The 21,444-nt window shown below is 45.4% G+C and overlaps 1 long non-coding RNA gene across 1 annotated transcript; it reads left to right on the top strand.

The window, feature by feature from the left end:
• Positions 1–5,072: 5,072 nt before the first annotated feature.
• Positions 5,073–6,125, top strand: LOC141141511 (uncharacterized). Its single transcript, XR_012244109.1, has 3 exons — positions 5,073–5,238; positions 5,676–5,732; positions 5,857–6,125. It is a non-coding gene; the product is annotated as an uncharacterized lncRNA (long non-coding RNA).
• Positions 6,126–21,444: the final 15,319 nt, after the last annotated feature.

Here is a 21,444-nt window from a genome sequence, read left to right as displayed (position 1 = left end):
AATGCACTGATTACTGTGTAAATGACACTGGCAGGGAAGGGGTTAAACACTAGGGGGGCGATCAAGGGGTTAAGTGTGTCCCAGGGAGTGATTCTAACTGTGGGGGGATTATCTCACTAGAACATGACAGAGATCACTGCTCCCGATGACAGGGAGCAGTAGATCTCTGTCATGTTGCTAGGCAGAACAGGGAAATGCCTTGTTTACATAGGCATCTCCCCGTTCTGCTGCTCCGTGACATGATCGCGGGCCTCCGGCAGACATCGAGTCTGCAGGACCCACGGGCATGATCACGGAGTACGCGGCGGGTGTGCGCGCCCCCAGCCAGCGGCACGCGCGCCCACAATGCCGTAATTTAAAGGGGACGTACCTGTACACCCATTTGCCCAGCTGTGCCATTGTGCCAACGTATATTGTCGTGCATTGGTCGGCAATAGGCTAATACCGCTTATTACACTATCAACAATGTATACTGTTTAAGTTGTAAGTTGCAAATGAACATAAAATTATTATATAAATATATTTAAATGAATTAATATATAAATTTGGTTTTAGCCATGACATGGGAAATAGATAAACATTAGCATGGACACTATAGACAGTGATTAACATATAATTCAAATGACCATTTACAACTGCCTTATGTGCACGCTAAAAATATTTTTTCTCTTAAGCTGAATTCTGAAGCACACAGTGGGGGTTATTTACTAAAGGAAACTCCACTTTGCACTACAAGTGCACTTGAAAGTGCACTTGGAAGTGCAGTCGCTGTAAATCCGAGGGGGACATGCAAGGGAAAAAAAAACAGCATTTTAGCTTGCACGTGATTGGATGATAAAAGCAGCAGAACTTCCCCTCATTTCAGATCTACCCCTCAGATTTACAATGACTGCAGTTCCACGTGCACTTTCAGTGCACTTCCAAGTGCACTTATAGTGCACTTGTAGTGCAAAGTGGATTTGCCTTTCGTAAATAACCCCCAGTGTGTAGGATGCCATTAAATAACCAAATACAATATATTTTAACATGGTTAGAATCACACTCATATTATATGAAAAAGTGCCTATCTTGTATTGGAGCGCAGACGACCTCCTAATTTACATTTTTTAAAGAGTTATATTTCTGTGAAAGGTCCACAGTTGATGAAACACCTGAAAGCAATTATTAATCATTAGGATTTCTGTATGTTTTAATTAAGTACTTCCTGCTTGTAAGCTTATTCCATATTGTCAATATGTTAGTGATTAGTTCTGCTATAGATAAATGTTCCTTCACTAACTTTAAATGACATAGACAATAACAATCAAGCATCTACAGTACTTTGTTTATCCCATGAGTAGCAATCAGGTGATGGGATATGTGAAGGCACCACACCACATTACACATAATCGTTCTTGCTTGACATCATAGTTTTTACCATGTTTAATAATAATACACTGCATTTATAAGAATACAGCAATGACTAAGGAACACAGTACCCATGGTTTTCACAAAATCTCACAAAGGGTGAATATCTTAACACATGTGTCTTTGCAAATGCCAGTAACTTTAATTGAATTTCTTCTTTGTGCATTTCCCGATACAACTGCAAAATATGCTAATCCCATCACTAACCTTTTTTTTCTATGTTAGGGTTCAGCAAATAAATCAACTTATATATTGTGTATCCGCAACTTAATTTTCTTCATCATTCTTGTTAATACTAAATACAAATAGTATTAATCCCCAGGTTTTCTGATGCTATTTCCATTTAAAACTTTTATTGAAGTAGAGTAAGGTATTGTTTCCCCATTGTAACCTCCAAGGGAAGGACCCACCCCAACCTACTTCATACAGTGTTGGACAATCCTATTGGCCAGTAAGGCAGACGGTCATAGCAATGGGTCAAACGGAATCTGGGGGATTGTCCTTTGCAGCAGTTATTACAGAGGTTGCAGGACCAATGTACTTTTATCAGTGCAACACTGAGAGAAGCCTGGTGTTGCACTCAAGGAATCGTGTCATAACTTATATCCATCAGCATTTTTCCAAACATCAGGAGTTGAGAAGGAGGGGCAATCTGGGGAAGAACAATACTGGACAGAGCTTACAAGGATATAGTTAAACACAGTCTGAGTCTACTTACAGTATATAATACACAAATATGCTGGGCAGTCCTTGTACCCCCAAAAAACCTAAAAAATGACGTCTCCCCTAAAATTTCCCTAAAAGGAGGACAGTGAGTGTGTGCTTGGTAAATGTCCACCATGGCAGTTCTACTCATGCCCTTTTTTAACAATAACTCTCAAATTACCCTGGAAAAGAGCCAGGGCCAGATTCACCTCCCAGAGATTTCTATATGGTTCAACACTATAGATATAAGTAAGCCTTGTGAGCTACCCTGTGTGTTTACGTAAGCCTTCTGGTGATGAAAAGTATGTACAGCCAGCTGCTAACACTGTTCACAACCCCATTTAAAGTGCGAATTAATTGTAAATTAATAAATGTTGCGCTGTGCTCTAAATCAATAAATCCAGTGGGTTAATATTAGACATGTGCACACTGAAATATTTCGTTTCGGAATTTCGTTTTCGTCCGAAATATAAATTTATTTAGTTACTCCCGAAATTCGTTTTTCTTTATTTCGTTTTTCGTTAAAAACTTGCATTCGTCCGAAAATCGAAATGAATTAAGGTCGAATCGGTCATTAAAGGCTTATGGTGTCTGTCGAATGTTCAAAGTAGATTCGACGGAGCAGCTAAACTGTACGACGTCGCAATCGTACATTCCGGTCGAATTTTCTGGGATGCATTTGACCGGAAATGTTCGATAGCAGCATCGTACAGTTTGTTTAGCTGCTCTGTCGAATCTTCTAACTTTTGACAGACACCATAAGCCACATTTACGTTTGCATGTTTTCGTTTCTGTGTCGAATCTTCATCGTTCATGCTCATTGCATTGGTCTACTCTGCCCCAGCAGTCAGCCAACCAAACTTTCACATTCGTTTCTCAATCGGAAGTGCGGAAGTGCGGAAGTGCGGCCGCAAAATCCGATGCTGTGTGGCTTAGAGATAATGGCAATGACAGCACCAGCAGCAACCCATTCCAGCACTAGCAGCATGGAGGAGGCTGTTCCTGGGCCTTCTAAGGCAGCATCCAAAAATGGGCGCAGGAGGGGGACACAAGCTGCATCCAGCAGGAAGCGTAACCTAATGTGGACTCATATAGAGTTCCAGGTCCTGGTAAGGGAAACGCTTCCTTGCTGGATGCAGCTGTGTGGCCCCCGCTCCAGGGAAACCACTACGGAGTGGAAGCGAGAAAAGTGGGAGGAGATTTCCAGGAAGGTGGAGGAGACATATCGCCATCGGCGTGACCCGACTGCCTGTCGCAAAAAATTCAGCGACATAAAACGGTAAGTAACGTGTCTGATTATTTTTTTTTTTTACATTTTAACCACTTCAGCCCCGGAGGTATGGCTGCCAAATGACCATGCCACTTTGTGCGATTCGGCACTGCGACGCTTTAACTGACAATTGCGCGTTCGTGTGACGTTGCTCCCAAACAAAATTGATGTCCTTTTTTTCCCACAAATAGAGCTTTCTTTTGGTGGTATTTGATCACTTCTGCGGTTTTTATTTGCTTTTTGCTATATAAGTATCCCCAACAAATATATAAAAAACGAATTTTTTCCTCAGTTTAGGCCGATATGTATTCTTCTACATATTTTTGGTAACAAAAATTGCAATAGGCGTTTATTGATTGGTTTGTGCAAAAGTTATAGCGTCTACAAAATAGGGATAGTTTTATGGCATTTTTATTAACAATTTTTTTTACTAGTAATGGCGGCGATCAGCGATTTTTATTGTGACTGCGACATTATGGCGGACACATCGGACACTTTTGATGCCATTTCGGGACCATTGTCATTTATACAATGATAAAAGCTCCAAAAAATGCACTGATTTTACACACACACATATAAACATATGTTATTGCTATCACAATTTGATGTCAGTAAAGTTAGGTGAATTTTTTTTTTAAAAAGGAATAAATAATTTTCAATTTATCCTCCCTCCTGTGAAAAACCAAATTTGCGCATAGGTGTGCCTAGCCTACACATAGTTTGCAGTTGCACATGTTATATATTATCGCCACAATCATTTTAAGAGGAATATTTCCATGCCGTTATTTGTTCTTAGTTAGTTATCACTAAACTGAGCAGTAAGTGCTTTTAAGTTCCACTTGACCTGACCACCTGTAGGTTGTGCCCCCTTTCTGACCAGGCCATATTTTGCTATTTAGCGCATTGCAGCTTTAAACTGCACGCTCCTGTGATGTATTACCCAAATGAAATTTATGCTCTTCTCCCGCCATATATAGAGCTTTTATTGGTGGCATTAGATCACCGCTGGGTTTTACATTTTTTGTTATTGAAAAATAAAAAAGTTATATATATATATATATATATATATATATATATATATATATATATATATATATATATATGTATATATATAAAAAAGTGTTACGGTGGCTGGACTTAACCAGCTTGCGGACCCGCCATATTTTTAGTTACTATGGGGGGGGGGTCATCATCTGCAAGTGGGTTAATGCTTTGCAAAAGAAACAAGGAAGGAAATTTTACACTATACACAGTTCACACAAGCGCGTAATAGAAAGGTGGACTGGAGTGGACACAATGGACATTTACTCGGCACAATCCCTATCCTGCCTTTTATTATTTATTGTGCACCAAAAAAGCATAGGTTTTTCTTACAATAAATTTGGTTAATAAATAAATGTGCAAACCTTGTGCTACATGAAAAAATGTGCCTAATCCAAAAATTCCATTTGCATTGTTTCATTCTACGGGTTCATTCTACATGTGTTTCATGTGTTGATGTCATTTTCAGATTACAATTGTAGTTTAATTGTGGAACCCGTTTCTCTTCTCTTTTTGTTTTGCAGTTCCATAGTGCGTAAACGCAGGCAGTCGGGGCGCAGAGGAAAGCAGGTATCTCTCCTCCCCCATGAGAAGGGGCTCTTAGCAGCTGTAGGGGAGGATGAGATAAAAAAACTGCTGGCTCATCAGGGTTGGTGTCAGCATTGCATTGTGTGTAGGAAATTTTTTTTGTCAACCATGCGACGCGACATAGTCATTTACCATGATGTGTTTGATTTTATTTAAAGATCGTCTCCAGGCCCAGCGCCGCCGGAGGCAGAGGGCAGAGGAGCAGGAGTCCTCCACGTCATCATGCAGTAAGTACTGTAGTAGTGACACTAATACAGTGGTTCCTTTTCCATTTGTCCAGTCTTCCATTGTTGATTCCAGTGTCATTGTTTCTCGCTCATGTAGTGACAGGTAGAGCCTCTGCGACGCTCTGTCAGGTAACGCAAGTGATTGCGTAACTTACGTAATTTGACAGAACGTGGCCGCTCTGAACTGAGGTGCCTGATCAGTGGCAGTGCACCTAGCACTCGCCGGCGCTGCTGGAACCAGGACAGGTAAGTGCCTCGTATTTGTTTTTTTTTTTAAATGATTTTTTCTAAATGGTGAATGCATGTCCCTGCCTTGTAGATAAACGTTAGTGACCTGCCCTGTATTGCCATGCTAATGGATAATTAATTTTATCTATTTACACTACAGTATATTTATTTACGTTTATTAACGTTCATCATTTCTCCTTTATAAATAGGTGTCATCCAGTCAGAGGGGGAGACTGAGGAGGAGGCTGAGGCAGCAACGCCCACATGTAAGTTAGTATAATCTTGCTGGTATCTGCTGAGTGATCATACATGTTTCAATGTTCTTGTACTAATGTGTGAGATTGTTGTACACTGCAGATTGTAATGTTCTTTTCTATCATTACTCAACAGCTGCTGAGCAGGAGGTGGAGGAGACCTGCCCTGTAGAGGCTGCTGGGGATGCGGAGGAACAGCCAGATGCGGCAGATCCAGGGAGTAAGCATAACTTTTTTTGTATTTTACAGGCAAATATAGTATTTTAAATATGAAATGCTGATGGCATACCTTGTCTAGAATAGCTTGTGATTTATTCTGCAAGGCTTCGGTTTAGCTGGAACTATTAATTATATTAGTTCCCCTCTGCAGATGATTCCAGTCTTCCTGTTAGCGTGACCTGTGCTTGTTAATATTTCCCCAATGTCCCTGATCATGCCACCTTCTTGCTGCAGTTCAGATTCCCAGTCTGAGCCAATCACTGTTAATCATTATGAATAACACAGCAGGCTGGGGGGGTGTCAGAAAAGAATCTCCAGCTATTGGCTGGCAGTCCCTGGACATGTTCAATCTCTGGCATGCCCCTAATGCATGCATTAACACTTTTATCATGATGTTATACCTGTTATACCTCCTAGCCTAGACCAGGAGTGAGTAACCTACCTAGCCTAGAACAGAAGTGGGGCTTAATTTATTCAACAATCAGTGGCCTTACAAAATTATCAACTTTAAAAAATAGCCTGCTATATTTTATTAAACAACTTTTTATTAGGTCATCCCAAATGCAATGGCTTGAATGGCTTCTCTTTGGTGAGTGTAATGTTAAAAGCTGGTATAGCTGATATGTTTTTCTGCAAGTGCAACTGATCCTCCATATTTGCCAAAGTCAGTCAGTCTGGATGAGATAGATTAGTTAGCAGTAGCACTTAGGCGTCCATTACACCAAGATTTTCTCCAGCCGCCCGTGCGACCAAGCGGATAAAATCTTTGGGAGATTCCCCTTTACACTGCTCGATGTGTAGAGGGGAATCCCTTTGTACTCTGGCCGGGGAGGACACTCAGCTCCACCCCGGTCAGAGTACAGTAAAGTAGTACTACACCTTCCTGCACAGCTCTGCAAACTTGGTATGACGCAGCGAATTGACACAGACACCACTATCTCCTACACACAAATTGATTAGGTGCATCTCACTAAATATCAAAAACTGGTATGGATGGAAGTGAAAACATCTCAAGATGTTACAGGATTGTCTACAAGGGCTGGGAGATAATATATAATGTTAGGGTGAAGAAGCCATGTGTATGTGTATTGTATTATCTATCTAATGTATTTTCTTTTCTTCACAGGTGAAGTCTTCATCCTGCAACTGCAGCCTGTGGACGAAGACCTGGACCTGCCCGCGTCTGGTTGGACTGGCTGTCCTTCTGAGTCCCCAGTGGTTTCTACAGTCCTCCACCCTTCAACATCCCCCCACCTGGCTTCCCCAGTGCATCCTTCACCCGCTCCAGAACAGGCACACATCCACACCCTCCAGAGCCACATGTGACGGATTATCTGCGGCGCATTGTGGAGGTCCAAAAGAGACATTTTGCAGTTACCCGGAGGCTGCGTCAATCTTTGGCCCTCCACAATCACCGGCAGCTCCGTCACTCTGTGGCTCTGCAGAGGTACCAGCGTAGCCTCAGGAGACACCTGGAGGCTACGCGGTACCTTGGTGACCAGTTGGCTGGGATTAATATGTCCCTACAGCGACTGGTCACCAGGTTGGGGGAGAATGTACTCTAATTTTTTTTTTTTTTTTTTTTTTGTTTTGTTTATGTTAACTGTTAAATAAAAAAATTTTGTTCAGAAATAATTGTTTTCTTGAGTTTTGCTTTCCTTGTTAGATTTGTGTGATGTTTATCTAAATGAACTAGTCCATATATTGTTACTAACTTACTAGAGGCCTTATAATTGTAGTTTTTCTACATTTAACCATCAGGCTGAACTTAGAAAATTGATGAGATTTCTCTCTACACTATTTCAATGTGCAAATGGTAATCCAATGTATTGTGTCCAGTCACGCCGTTCAGCTTTCCCTCCACCAGAATACACAGCAGATAGTTAGAGCAGGGGTTACTCTATACAGTCCTCAACAGTTCACAGGACATAGGTTGCAGGCTTGCAATCATGAGGGAAACAGTTAACCGGACAGAGGTTCACAGGCTAACGCAATTACAAGGGGCAACAGTTCAAAGGGCAGTGTCATGGTTATGCAATAGAGTTTGTCTGTCAGCATACCTGTCTCCATGTGTTCATCTCTAGAGACCAGCTGACCCTCACCTGACTGCTTTTGTAAGCTCTCCTCTAGCATGGCTCCACCCCAGCTCCTATCAGGGAACCCTATATTAACCTGTGCACTGCAAGCCAGCAGTGCTGATCAACCATTGTGTGTTAGCTTTCGTGTGTACTGGCTGTGTTTCCTACGTCTGATTCCAGTTAACCGACTTTGGCCTGTTCTCTACTATTCCTGTCTGCTCGTGACCCTGACCTTTGGCGTGTCCCTGACCATCCCTGTTTGCCTGTGACCCTGAACCTTGGCGTGTACTCTGTTGTCCTTGTCTGCTTGTGGCCTCGACCTTGGCTTGTCCCTTACTTCCTTGTTGTTCCAGCCTGCTGCCTCTTTCCTCTTCTCCTGTAGTCTACCGTGAGCATGAGATGTGAGACCCTGGGGGCTGCGACCTGGAGCCAGACTGCAGCGCAGTCCATCCTCACCACTAGAGGCTCTGGTGAACACCTACTGGCTCTTAGACTCCGCGCCCTGGAGAATCTATGCTCTAGCTCCCAGTGGGATCTGTGTTAGTGATCCAGTAGACCTGCTTCCTGAACCTCCCAGGTTTCAATCCACAGCAGTCAGTCCTAGGATCCACTACCTAGCGGTGCACTTCCGATTCCTATAGAGTGCATCTGTCACCTAGCCTCAAGGTGACCTGACAGGCAGTCATCATTTCCAGGGCTTGAGTAACATGGCAGCAGGGTAGATTACTCACTCACACTAGTGACTATGGACAATTGCAGATGGTCATGAAACAGGCGGAAGATCAGAGAGGGCCCTGGTGTCCCCAGGGTCAGAGATGGTAAATGGGAGGGGTCCTGGGCATCTGGATGCAGCTCAGCAGTGACCAACTAATATATCTTGCATAGAATCACGTTTCCAACTGTATGCTTCTTTGTGCTATGTTGTGTTGGTAGCATATTCTGATCCTTGAGTTGACAGTCTCTCCATCAAGAGGAACTGTCATGCTGTTGAGGTTATCTTTAATCATTGTCTCTTATTTCCAGACCACCAAACAAAAATGGTTAAATATTAGCACATGTTGCTATTTGTATTTACAAAGACAGCAACACGTGAGCAGTAGCGCCACGTCAAGGCTTCACCCCTTGCTATTGTCCATTCACACAACATTCATTCATGCAATCAAGCACACTCTAGTCACTCTACACAACATTCATTACAAAAAAGGGTGATGGAAGGAATAAAGGGAAACATTTGGATTGCTTAAAACAATATAATTCTATTTAAATCTTGGGGTCACACCAAAGTCAAGTAGACAACTGCTATTGTGTCAAGTGGTAAGAAAATAAAAAAAATGATTTTCCTCAACATTTGGATGGTTCCTCTGAGTCCCATCTATCTTCACTGTCCATTCACACAACATTCATTCATGCAATCACGCACAATCAAGTCACTCTTGTCCCATCTATCTTCACATGGTAACAATGATTCAGGTCTCACAAATTAAGGGTAGGGTAACCCAGCTTGGGGAGGTTAAATTTGAGGAAAGTTATTTGTTCCATCAAATGGGGTGTTAGTTGTGAACGGTGTGGATTAAGGATATTCCCAGTAATAGAGAAAACTCTCTCACTTTGCACAGTGGTTGGAGGACAGGATAGTAGTTGCTGGGCAACCAGGCAAAGACCAGGCCACAAACTTTTCTTACCATCCCAATAGGTCAAAGGGTCCTCTGTAGGAAGCAAAGGTGCTTCATATAGGTAGGCCCTGACCATTTCAGAGGCACTGCTCTCCTCTTGATTACCTGCTGCTTGACCTGCATCCACCAGATTGTCAAGTGCCTCTACCCAACATGCACATGCTCCACTCTGTTGTTTTTGAGTGATGCTGCCAGGCCTTGGAATAGCAGACATGGCAGGTGAATCTTCCAAACCGGCCTCAACCGTCGTACATCTCTGTTGCTGCAAATTCCGGACCCTTTCAATCAATTTTTGTTTCCAGTAGGAGAGGCTGTTGTCTCTGAGTGCCAGTTTACCTTTGATCCTGGGATCACACAGGGAAGCCAGCATGAGTTCAGGGCTTTTGCGGACACGGTCATTTAGCCGATCTTTTAAGTTAGCTTGTAGCTTTCTGATGAAAGACGCTACATCGGCATGAAGTGGGCTGCCACAAACAGGCTCACTGTTTTCTAGGTACAATCCCATCTTATCTATGAGATAGGTAAACAAGGGTATGACCTGTCCTAGGCTGGCATTGCTCTGACTCAAGTTTTCCGTCACATTCCGAAAGGGTTTTAAGACATAAACGAGCTGCCCAATTATACACCAGTCATCACGTCCCAGTGTGGAATCAATCCCGATGCTGTGGCGGGATGATAGATTGTGGATGGCTGTCTTTTGCTCCAAAATGCGTTCCAGCATTTCCAGGGTATAGTTCCACCGGGTGCTGACATCTTGTTTCAGGCGATGTATGGGGAGCCCTGATTGTTCTTGCTCCTCCCTCAACAGTTGACTAGCCCCAACACTGCGGTGGAAATGCCTTGCAATCTTTCTACAAAGGTCCAAGATTTGAGCAATCTTGTTGGTTTTCTCCACTGGGATTGCACCCTTGACCACTAAATGCAGTATGTGTGCAGAACAGCGCACACCGACAAAAGATCCATCTTGGAGAGTAGGGATGAGCTTCGTGTTCGAGTCGAACCCATGTTCGACTCGAACATCGGCTGTTCGATCGTTCGCCGAATTGCGAACGTTATGGGCCGTTCGCGCTAAATTCGTGTGGCGCGTCACGGCCCATAATTCACTGCGGCATCGCAGTGCATTGCTGGCTGATGATTGGCCAAGCATGCACTATGACCCGCATGCTTGGCCAATCACAGCGCCGTCAGTAGAGAGAGCTGTAATTGGCCAAAGCCAGGGTGGCTTTGGCCAATTATGGCTCAGGGGATTTAGTACACACCCCACACTATATAAGGCCGCCTGCACGGCGGCCCTGTGTAGTGTGTGTTCCGGTGTGTTGAGAGATAGAGAGAGAGAGAGAGACAGACAGTGTCATTTGATTTGAGTTAGATAGATTAGGCAGAACAGTCAGTCAGTTAGCTGCACTTACAGTGTATTGTGTATATATATGCATCCCAGGTGTTGCATATATATATATATACACTGTATTCAGTTTAGCTAGATCCGTTCCTGTTATCTTCTATCTAGACTATTTACATTTAATGCAGTGCGTCCTGCTCACAGTGTTCAGCTAGATCCGTTCCTGCTATTTACATTTAGTGCAGTGCGTCCTGCTCACAGTGTTCAGCTAGATCCGTTCCTGCTATTTACATTTAGTGCAGTGCGTCCTGCTCACAGTGTTCAGCTAGATCCGTTCCTGTTATCTTCTAGACTATTTACATTTAGTGCAGTGCGTCCTGCTCACAGTGTTCAGCTAGATCCGTTCCTGCAATTTACATTTAGTGCAGTGCGTCCTGCTCACAGTGTTCAGCTAGATCCGTTCCTGCTATTTACATTTAGTGCAGTGCGTCCTGCTCACAGTGTTCAGCTAGATCCGTTCCTGCTATTTACATTTAGTGCAGTGCGTCCTGCTCACAGTGTTCAGCTAGATCCGTTCCTGCTATTTACATTTAGTGCAGTGCGTCCTGCTCACAGTGTTCAGCTAGATCCGTTCCTGCTATTTACATTTAGTGCAGTGCGTCCTGCTCACAGTGTTCAGCTAGAGCCGTTCCTGCTATTTACATTTAGTGCAGTGCGTCCTGCTCACAGTGTTCAGCTAGATCCGTTCCTGTTATCTTCTAGACTATTTACATTTAGTGCAGTGCGTCCTGCTCACAGTGTTCAGCTAGATCCGTTCCTGCTATTTACATTTAGTGCAGTGCGTCCTGCTCACAGTGTTCAGCTAGATCCGTTCCTGTTATCTTCTAGACTATTTACATTTAGTGCAGTGCGTCCTGCTCACAGTGTTCAGCTAGATCCGTTCCTGTTATCTTCTAGACTATTTACATTTAGTGCAGTGCGTCCTGCTCACAGTGTTCAGCTAGATCCGTTCCTGTTATCTTCTAGACTATTTACATTTAGTGCAGTGCATCCTGCTCACAGTGTTCAGCTAGATCCGTTCCTGTTATCTTCTAGACTATTTACATTTAGTGCAGTGCGTCCTGCTCACAGTGTTCAGCTAGATCCGTTCCTGTTAAATTCCTACTGACAGGCAGGCTTGTCTGGTTACAGTATATAAAGCTACCTGAAGAAAATTACAGGTGTTCTATTTGATCCTATTAGTACCACGGTCAGGCAGCTAGACTATTTACATTTAGTACAGTGCGTCCTGCTCACAGTGTTCAGCTAGATCCGTTCCTGTTATCTTCCTACTGACAGGCAGGCTTGTCTGGTTACAGTATATAAAGCTACCTGAAGAAAATTACAGGTGTTCTATTTGATCCTATTAGTACCACGGTCAGGCAGCTAGACTATTTACATTTAGTACAGTGCGTCCTGCTCACAGTGTACAGCTAGATCCGTTCCTGTTATCTTCCTACTGACAGGCAGGCTTGTCTGGTTACAGTATATAAAGCTACCTGAAGAAAATTACAGGTGTTCTATTTGATCCTATTAGTACCACGGTCAGGCAGCTAGACTATTTACATTTAGTACAGTGCGTCCTGCTCACAGTGTACAGCTAGATCCGTTCCTGTTATCTTCCTACTGACAGGCAGGCTTGTCTGGTTACAGTATATAAAGCTACCTGAAGAAAATTACAGGTGTTCTATTTGATCCTATTAGTACCACGGTCAGGCAGCTAGACTATTTACATTTAGTACAGTGCGTCCTGCTCACAGTGTTCAGCTAGATCCGTTCCTGTTATCTTCCTACTGACAGGCAGGCTTGTCTGGTTACAGTATATAAAGCTACTTGAAGAAAATTACAGGTGTTCTATCCCAGCTTAGTGCAGCTACAGGCCATTAGTATGTCTGGAAGGCCAAGAAGGAGAGGCAGACAGTCACAAGCCAATAAGAGAGGGCAAGCAGGCTCTGTGTCTAGTGCTGGTCGTGGAGACGGTGCATCCTCATCAGCACGTGGCCATGGGACACGCTTGGCCTTTTTTTCGGCAGCTGGCCGTGTTGAGCCGCAACATGCGGAAGACTTGGTCGAGTGGATGACCAAGCCGTCCTCATCCTCCTCATCCTCTCTCACCCATGCCCAGGGTGCTTTGTCTGGCAAAGCAGCGGCCTCTTCCCTCAGCTCAATGTCATCAGTGACTCCTTCCCTAGCTCCACCATGTCCTCATGAGGATTCCCTCGAACTGTTTGACCACAGTGTTGGGTACATGCTCCAGGAGGATGCCCAGCGTTTGGAAGGCTCTGATGACGATACTGAGCTCGATGAAGGCAGTAACATGAGCACGGACAGAGGGGGTGCCCAAGAAGGACAGCAATCTGGCAGTCATGCTCCCCCTGCTGCAGCATACTGCCAGGTTTGCTCCAGTGATGAGGAGGGAGGGGATGATGAGGTCACTGACTCAACGTGGGTGCCTGATAGGAGAGAGGAGGAGGAGGAGGAGGAGGAGGAGGCGGCGGCACATCACCAACGAGGCAGGATGCCCTCCAGGGGCCAGCCTAAGGGCAGCACATTGACTGAATCACACCCCAAAGCTCCACATGTGCAGGGCGCTGCAGTCTCTGCGCGTTATTCAAAAAGTTCTTTGGTGTGGGCCTTTTTTGAGACGAGTGCATCAGATCGCACCGCTGCTATTTGCAACATATGTCTCAAGCGTATCTCGCGTGGCCAAAACATCTCCCGCTTGGGTACCACATGCTTGACCAGACATATGTTGACCTGCCATGCAGTTCGTTGGCAAGCGTATCTAAAAGACCCACACCAAAGAACAAAGAGGATCTCTCCTTGCTCCTCATCAGCTGAGATTTCCAACCCCACTAGACCTTCAGTCCTCTCTGAGACCTGCAGTGAGAGGAATGAAGGTGTAGAATTAGGTGTGTCACAGCCAAGTACTTGTGGGCAATCTGCTTTTGGTACACCGACGTCAGATTGTACCAGGCAAATTTCCCTGCCCCAGCTGCTGCACCGCCGAAAGAAGTTTGCTCCCAGCCATCCACATGCCCAGCGGTTGAATGCTAGCTTGGCAAAATTGCTAGCACTTCAACTGCTGCCTTTTCAGTTGGTAGACTCTGCCCCCTTCCGTGAGTTTGTGGAATGTGCGGTTCCTCAGTGGCAGGTACCCAAACGCCACTTTTTCTCACGGAAGGCGATTCCGGCTCTCTACCGGCATGTGGAAGGCAATGTCCATGCCTCGCTGGACAGGGCGGTCAGCGGTAAGGTGCATATTACCGCTGACTCATGGTCCAGCAGGCATGGACAGGGACGTTACCTAAGTTTCACGGCGCATTGGGTGACTCTGCTGGCAGCTGGGAAGGATGCAGGACAAGGTGCAGTAGTGTTGGAGGTTGTTCCGCCACCACGCCTCCAAAATGCTGATTGTGACACACCTCTCTCCTCCACCCCCTCCTCTTCTTCTTCCTCCATGGCCTCTTCCTCGGAACCAGCGGTGCTCCGTAGGCGTTCAAGGGGCTACGCAAGTACGCAGGCCAAAAGATGCCATGCGGTGCTTGAGCTGGTGTGCTTGGGGGACAGGAGCCACACTGGGGCAGAGGTTCTGTCAGCTCTGCAGGGGCAGGTTCAGAGGTGGTTGACGCCACGCCAACTTAAGGCAGGAATGGTGGTTTGCGACAATGGCACCAACCTCCTCTCTGCCCTCCGACAGGGACAAATGACCCATGTGCCCTGTTTGGCTCACGTCCTTAACTTGGTGGTGCAGCGGTTCTTGGGCAGGTACCCGGGCTTACAGGATGTCCTGAGGCAGGCCAGGAAAGTCTGTGTGCATTTCCGCCGGTCATATAATGCCAGTGCTCGGCTGACGGACCTCCAAAAGGAGTTTAACCTGCCCAAGAACCGCCTAATCTGTGACATGCCCACCAGGTGGAACTCAACGTTGGCCATGCTGCAGCGGCTGCACACGCAGCAGAGGGCCATCAATGAGTACCTGTGCGACTATGGCACCAGGACAGGGTCAGGGGAGCTTGGTTTTTTTTCCCCACGCCAGTGGGCCATGATCAGGGATGCATGCACTGTCCTGTCACCATTCGAGGAGGCCACGAGGATGGTGAGCAGTGACAGTGCATGCATCAGTGACACTGTCCCCCTTGTCCACCTGTTGGAGCACACGCTGCGTGGAATAATGGACAGGGCACTTGAGGCAGAACAGAGGCAGGAAGAGGAGGACTTCCTTAGCTCTCAAGGCCCCCTTTATCCAGACAGTGTTCCTGCGTGCCCGCCGATCACACAGGAAGAGGACGAGGAGGAAGAGGAGGAGGAGGAAGATTGTGTCAGTATGGAGGTGGAGCCTGGCACTCAGCATCAGCAGCAGTCTTTAAGGGATCAGTCCCAAGAAACACATGGACTTGTACGTGGCTGGGAGGAGGTGGCTGCGGACCATGTCGTTCTTAGTGACCCAGAGGACTCCGGACCGAATGCCTCAGCAAACCTACGCTGCATGGCCTCCCTGATCCTGCAAAGCCTGCGTAAGGATCCTCGTATTCGTGGTATCAAGGAGAAGGACCAATACTGGCTGGCAACCCTCCTTGATCCACGTTACAAGGGTAAGGTTGCGGACCTTATCTTGCCATCGCAGAGGGAGCAGAGGATGAAACATCTTCGGGAGGCCTTGCAGAAAGGTCTGTGCAACGCGTTCCCAGAGACTGGGAGGTTACAAACTCCTGTTTCTGGACAACGTGTTGCTGAGGCTTCGGTCAGTCAAAGAAGGAGCGGTGGAGAAGGTGGCCGTCTGACCGATGCGTTCAGACAATTTTTTGGTCCGCAGCCCCAAGGTATGATCGGTTCCAGCAACCATCGCCAGCGTCTGTTTTACATGGTGCAGGAATACCTAGGGGCAAGATCAGACTTGGACACCTTTCCCACCGAAAATCCTCTGGGTTACTGGGTCTTGAGGATGGATCACTGGCCAGAGCTTGCACAGTATGCAATTGAGCTACTGGCCTGTCCTGCATCCAGCGTTCTTTCGGAACGCACATTCAGTGCTGCTGGAGGCGTGGTAACCGATCACAGGGTGCGTCTGTCCACCGACTCGGTCGATCGGCTGACCTTCATAAAAATGAATGAGTCTTGGATCACCACCAGCTACCAAGCACCTGATGCTGATGTAACCGAATAATTTTTTTTGAAATCTCAGATCCCTTCAAAGACTGCCTATGCTGATGCTGAGTGACTATCCCTGAGTAATTATCCTCTTCCTCCTCAATCATCACGCTGATAGCTTGTAAGAACATTTTTGGTTCTGGGCGCCACCACCAGTGCCTAAGGCACAATTTTTCAGCCCCTGTTTAACAGGGGCGTGTAATTACAATTTTTGATGTAATACTTTGCAGCAGGGCTCGTTCCTGCATTCCAACTAGAGTGTCTGTGAGGGGTTGCAGTGTTGTGGCACCAGCACCAGTGCCTAGGGCCCAATTTTTCTGCCCCTGTCTAACAGGGGCGTGTAATTACAATTTTTGATGCAATACTTTGCAGCAGGGCTCGTTCCTGCGTTCCAACTAGAGTGTCTGTGAGGGGTTGTAGTGTTGTGGCACCAGCACCAGTGCCTAAGGCCCAATTTTTCTGCCCCTGTCTAACAGAGGCGTGTAATTACAATTTTTGATGCAATACTTTGCAGCAGGGCTCGTTCCTGCGTTCCAACTAGAGTGTCTGTGAGGGGTTGCAGTGTTGTGGCACCAGCACCAGTGCCTAAGGCCCAATTTTTCTGCCCCTGTCTAACAGGGGCGTGTAATTACAATTTTTGATGCAATACTTTGCAGCAGGGCTCGTTCCTGCGTTCCAACTAGAGTGTCTGTGAGGGGTTGCAGTGTTGTGGCACCAGCACCAGTGCCTAAGGCCTAATTTTTCAGCTCCTGTTCAACAGGGGCATGTAATTACAATTCTTGATCTAATATTTCACAGCAGGGCCCTGTGAGGGCTTACAGTGTTGTGGCCACAGCAACACCTAAGGCCCAAATTTCTGCTGAGTATATAGGGCAGGACCCTACTTTCAAACATCTAACTTACAAACGACTCCTCCTTGCAAACGGAAGGAGACAACAGGAAGTGAGATGAAATCTACCCCTAGGAAGGGAAATTCTCTCCTGTAAGAGTTAATATGGGAAAACAATTTCTCCTTTCCACTGATGCTTTCCAATCCTTGTTCCACAAAAAAACCCAAATTTTCAAAAAACATTTTTCATTGGGACAAAAAAGTGAGGTGAAATCTTCTGAAGAGGAGGAAAGACAGCAAAACAAATGTCACAGGGGTGATAACCCTTCCCTATGTTTTCCAAAAAGCTTAGAAAAGATTTTTTGGCTGGAGCTAAACACGTTAAAAATGTTCAAAATTACAAACAGATTCTACTTAACAACAAACCTACAGTCCCTGTCTTGTTTGCACCGCCTGTATACTGCTGTTCAGAGTATATAGGGCCTGGTGGCCCCACACCTTTCCTTATTTTAATTTGGGTGCGGGGTTCCCCTTAATATCCATACAAGACCCAAAGGGCCTGGTAATGGACTGGGGGGTACCCATGCCGTTTGTCTCACTGATTTTCATCCATATTGCCATGACCCGACATGACATTAAACCCGCAAGCAGTTTTAAATGAGATTTTTTCCTTTAAAAATTACATTTGGTGCAGGGACTGTTCTAAACATGGGAAACACGCGTCACTTTACAGGCATACTATAGACACCCCCCAGGTACGATATTTAAAGGAATATTTCACTTTTTTTTTTTTACTTTAAGCATCATTAAAATCACTGCTCCCGAAAAAACGGCCGTTTTTAAAAGTTTTTTTTGCATTGATACATGTCCCCTGGGGTAGGACCCGGGTCCCCAAACCCTTTTTAGGACAATACCATGCAAATTAGCCTTTAAAATTAGCACTTTTGATTTCGAACGTTCGAGTCCCATAGACGTCAATGGGGTTCTAACGTTCGTGCGAACTTTCGGTCCGTTCGCGGGTTCTGGTGCGAACCGAACCGGGGGGTGTTCGGCTCATCCCTATTGGAGAGCTTTAACCATGTTTGAACCTCTGTCTGTCACAATGAACCCAACAGAGACATTGGTGACTGCCTGCTCTCCAAACCAATTGGCCAACATTGATCTAATTGCCCGCAATATGTTGGCAGAGCTGTGTTGGTCATCACGGACTTCTGTGTGGAGCAGGAAAGCTTGATAACCCTGCTGGTCTTGCGCTGCAGACCTGCTTCCTGATGGAGTTTGAACTCTTACACCAGCGCCACCACCAACAGGCACAGTGGCCTGCCACCAGTGTGCAGTCAAAGACAGGAAAGCGTGTTGACCGCTGGGAGCTGTCCACAAATCAGTTGTCAAATGAATTGTCTGACCCTCGGCTTTGGCCATTTTTTCCTTCAATAATCCAACGCATGAGTGGTATAGTGCTGGAATAAACTTTCTGCTGAAAGTTGTTCATGCAGGAACAACGTATCGTGGAGCAAGGGCATGCATGAGCTGTTTAAATGGCTCCCCTTCAATCATGCGAAAAGAGGCTCCTCCAACAGCAATGAATTGGCCAATGAGGCGGTTGATCTTGTTGGCCTGCTGTTTTGACATGCCCTTGGAACTAAAGCCAACAAAACTATCGAGGGTAGGCTGATGATGTCCTTGGGAGGATGAGGAGCCTGATTGGGTCTGCAGTGGAACTACTGCACGTGGGCGGGTTGTATTAATTGAACCCTCTCTATTGCCTCCTGTGCTCTGAGTAAGTGGTGTGCTTGAGGAGGTACCACCAGCACAGTCAGAGTCCGTTATGCTGCTTCCTGCGCTACCATCTTCTTTTTCTGCCTCTGCCCACAGTAAAGTAGAGTGGTGGTAATTTTTAAGGTGTAGGTTCATACCAGCATTGGTTAAATGACCTAACTTTTTACCCCTACTTACTTGCTTCCCACACAATTTACACTTGGCAAAGAACCCGCCTTCCAATGTTTGAAAGTATTTCCAAACGTTGCTGCGGCGGGATGCAGCCCCTTGACCCTGTGGATATCTATTTAGGGCTGATATAGCTGCAGCAGGTAGCACACCAGTGGTGGAAGCTGTTGCCACTACAGTTACACTTGGTGAACTAGAACTAGTGCTGCTAATGGCAGGGGTGCTGGGGACTGGGAGGTCGGTGATATCATCACAGGATTCTTCCATAATAACAGAGGGAGAAGGGGAGTTAGCAGCAGATGAAAAAAGTGGACTGCTACCTGTCCTACTCCTCACAGAATATCCCTCTTGCACTTTCTCCAGGTCAAGCTGTAAGTCCTGTGGGCTAAGATTGTATAAAACATCCGCAGTGTTTGGGGAAAGAGGAGCATCACATTCTAAATCATCTTCTTGGGCCAATGAAGAAAAAGTCTCACACTCTGTCTCTGCTGCTGTCTCCCTCAATTGCTCCTTTGGGGAGCTGGGCAGTGGCACTGGTAGTGTGATTGGTGGTGGTGACTGTAAAGGCAACTCCACTTTACTAGGTTTCTTGCCTATTCCATAAAAATATGCAGCCATGACACCTGTAGAAGTGGAAGGGGGCGCTGCACTGGCAGTGGAAGTGGCAGCAGATGTTGGTGGTCTGGCAGGAAAAGTAATATTAGAAGAACTGGGGGTGGTGGAACTAGCTTTGCTGGTGGCATTGGCGGTGACACCCACTGCTGTGGACGGCATGTTGGTGGCGGCAGAAGTGTCAGAGGCACTAGTAGCAGAGACCTTGCCACTTTTTTTACCAAGGCGTCCACCGCGACCACGACCACGACCACTACCTCTACCAGCCTTCACTTTTACATTAGAACGGTACATTTCTGAACTTTACAGCAACTGCAAGTCAGAAAATGGACTGGAGTGGAGATAGGGTATATAGAATCTCAATCTATAAATCACCCCCCACCACAACACGGGCAGCCTCTGAGGCTATCACAACACTAGCAGCAACACTAGTATCACTAGTCTATCTATCAAGTTCACAACACAGATGTAGCTTGCTTCACTACTATTCTGCTGCTGTGCTTAGCTTATGATGAAATAGTTCAGGATCTCTGATAAAGTGACAATGAATTCAAACGGACCAGCTAAGATTGACTGTTCTGAAATGAATCAGCGTGTCTGTCTCTCTCTGCTAGCAAATCGTAAGTGAAACTAAGTTGGCTGTACATGCGGTTCTAGCTATGTTACTGCCCCTCCTCTTTGGTTACAATTGACCAATAATAACCATCATCATCATTATTTTTATTTTACTTAATTTTTCTCTCTACGTCGAATCTTCTCTCTCTATGTCGAATCTTCTCTCTATGTCGAATCTTTTCGAATAATCTTGGACTACTATGGTGGATAGACTATAGAGTTAAGGTTAGGCACATTCGACCACAGGTTCGATAGACACAAATTGTTATTGTTAGCGTCATGTCGAATCTCCTATCTATATCGAACTGTTGTCGCAACGAAAACGAAAATAAAGCATTTGTTTATGTCGGATCTTTCGTTTTTCGGAATCTGCGCTTTCGTTATCGTTTGTTAAAACGATAACAAAAATACCTGAAATTCGGACGAAAATGCATTCGGACGAAAACGAATGCACATGTCTAGTTAATATAACTAATCATAAATAGTGCACGTAATCCAATACAGCAAAAGATGACAATTATTATACTGATATAATATTTCTTCCCAGTGAGTGCAATATTGTGCTAATAATTTCCAAGTCCATAAGCGTCTGTCCTTCGTGATTTCTTTAATTATATAAGTCCATGTGACTTTGTTTCAAACATAAATAAATGTGCCACCACTCTCGTGCTCCCCTTTTGGTGTTATCCTCACCTCAGGGAGTGTGACCTCACAATTAAGTTTGGTCAATATGCGCTGCTGAGCCACCCCTAATTTGCCCATTAAAGAACCCAGGGGTGGCTCAGCAGCGCATATTGACCAAACTTAATTGTGAGGTCACACACCCTGAGGTGAGGATAACACCAAAAGGAGGGGAGCATGAGAGTGGTGGCACAATTATTTATGTTTGGAGCACAGTCACATGGATTTATATAATTAAAGAAATCACGAAGGACAGGCACTTACGGACTTGGAAATTATTAGCACAATATTGCACTTACTGGGAAGAAATATTATATCAATATAATTATTGTCATATTTTGCTGTATTGGATCAAGGGTTCAACACTATGTTTGGGTTTGCTGACTAACCATTGGGTTTTCTGAGTCTCCTGAGACCTAAACTTTGCCGGATTTGCTCATTGATAAGTCACTTTAAGGCATGCTTTGCAGATGTCATTTTAAACACTGAGATGTATGTGTAAAAACTGAAGCAATAGAAACTAGAGTGAACAATCATGTTT

This window comes from Aquarana catesbeiana, linkage group LG04 (assembly GCF_042186555.1).
Source record: "Aquarana catesbeiana isolate 2022-GZ linkage group LG04, ASM4218655v1, whole genome shotgun sequence".
NCBI classification, from domain to species: domain Eukaryota; kingdom Metazoa; phylum Chordata; class Amphibia; order Anura; family Ranidae; genus Aquarana; species Aquarana catesbeiana.
Note: the sequence above shows the minus strand (reverse complement) of the source record. Positions and strands in the feature narration are given on the sequence as shown.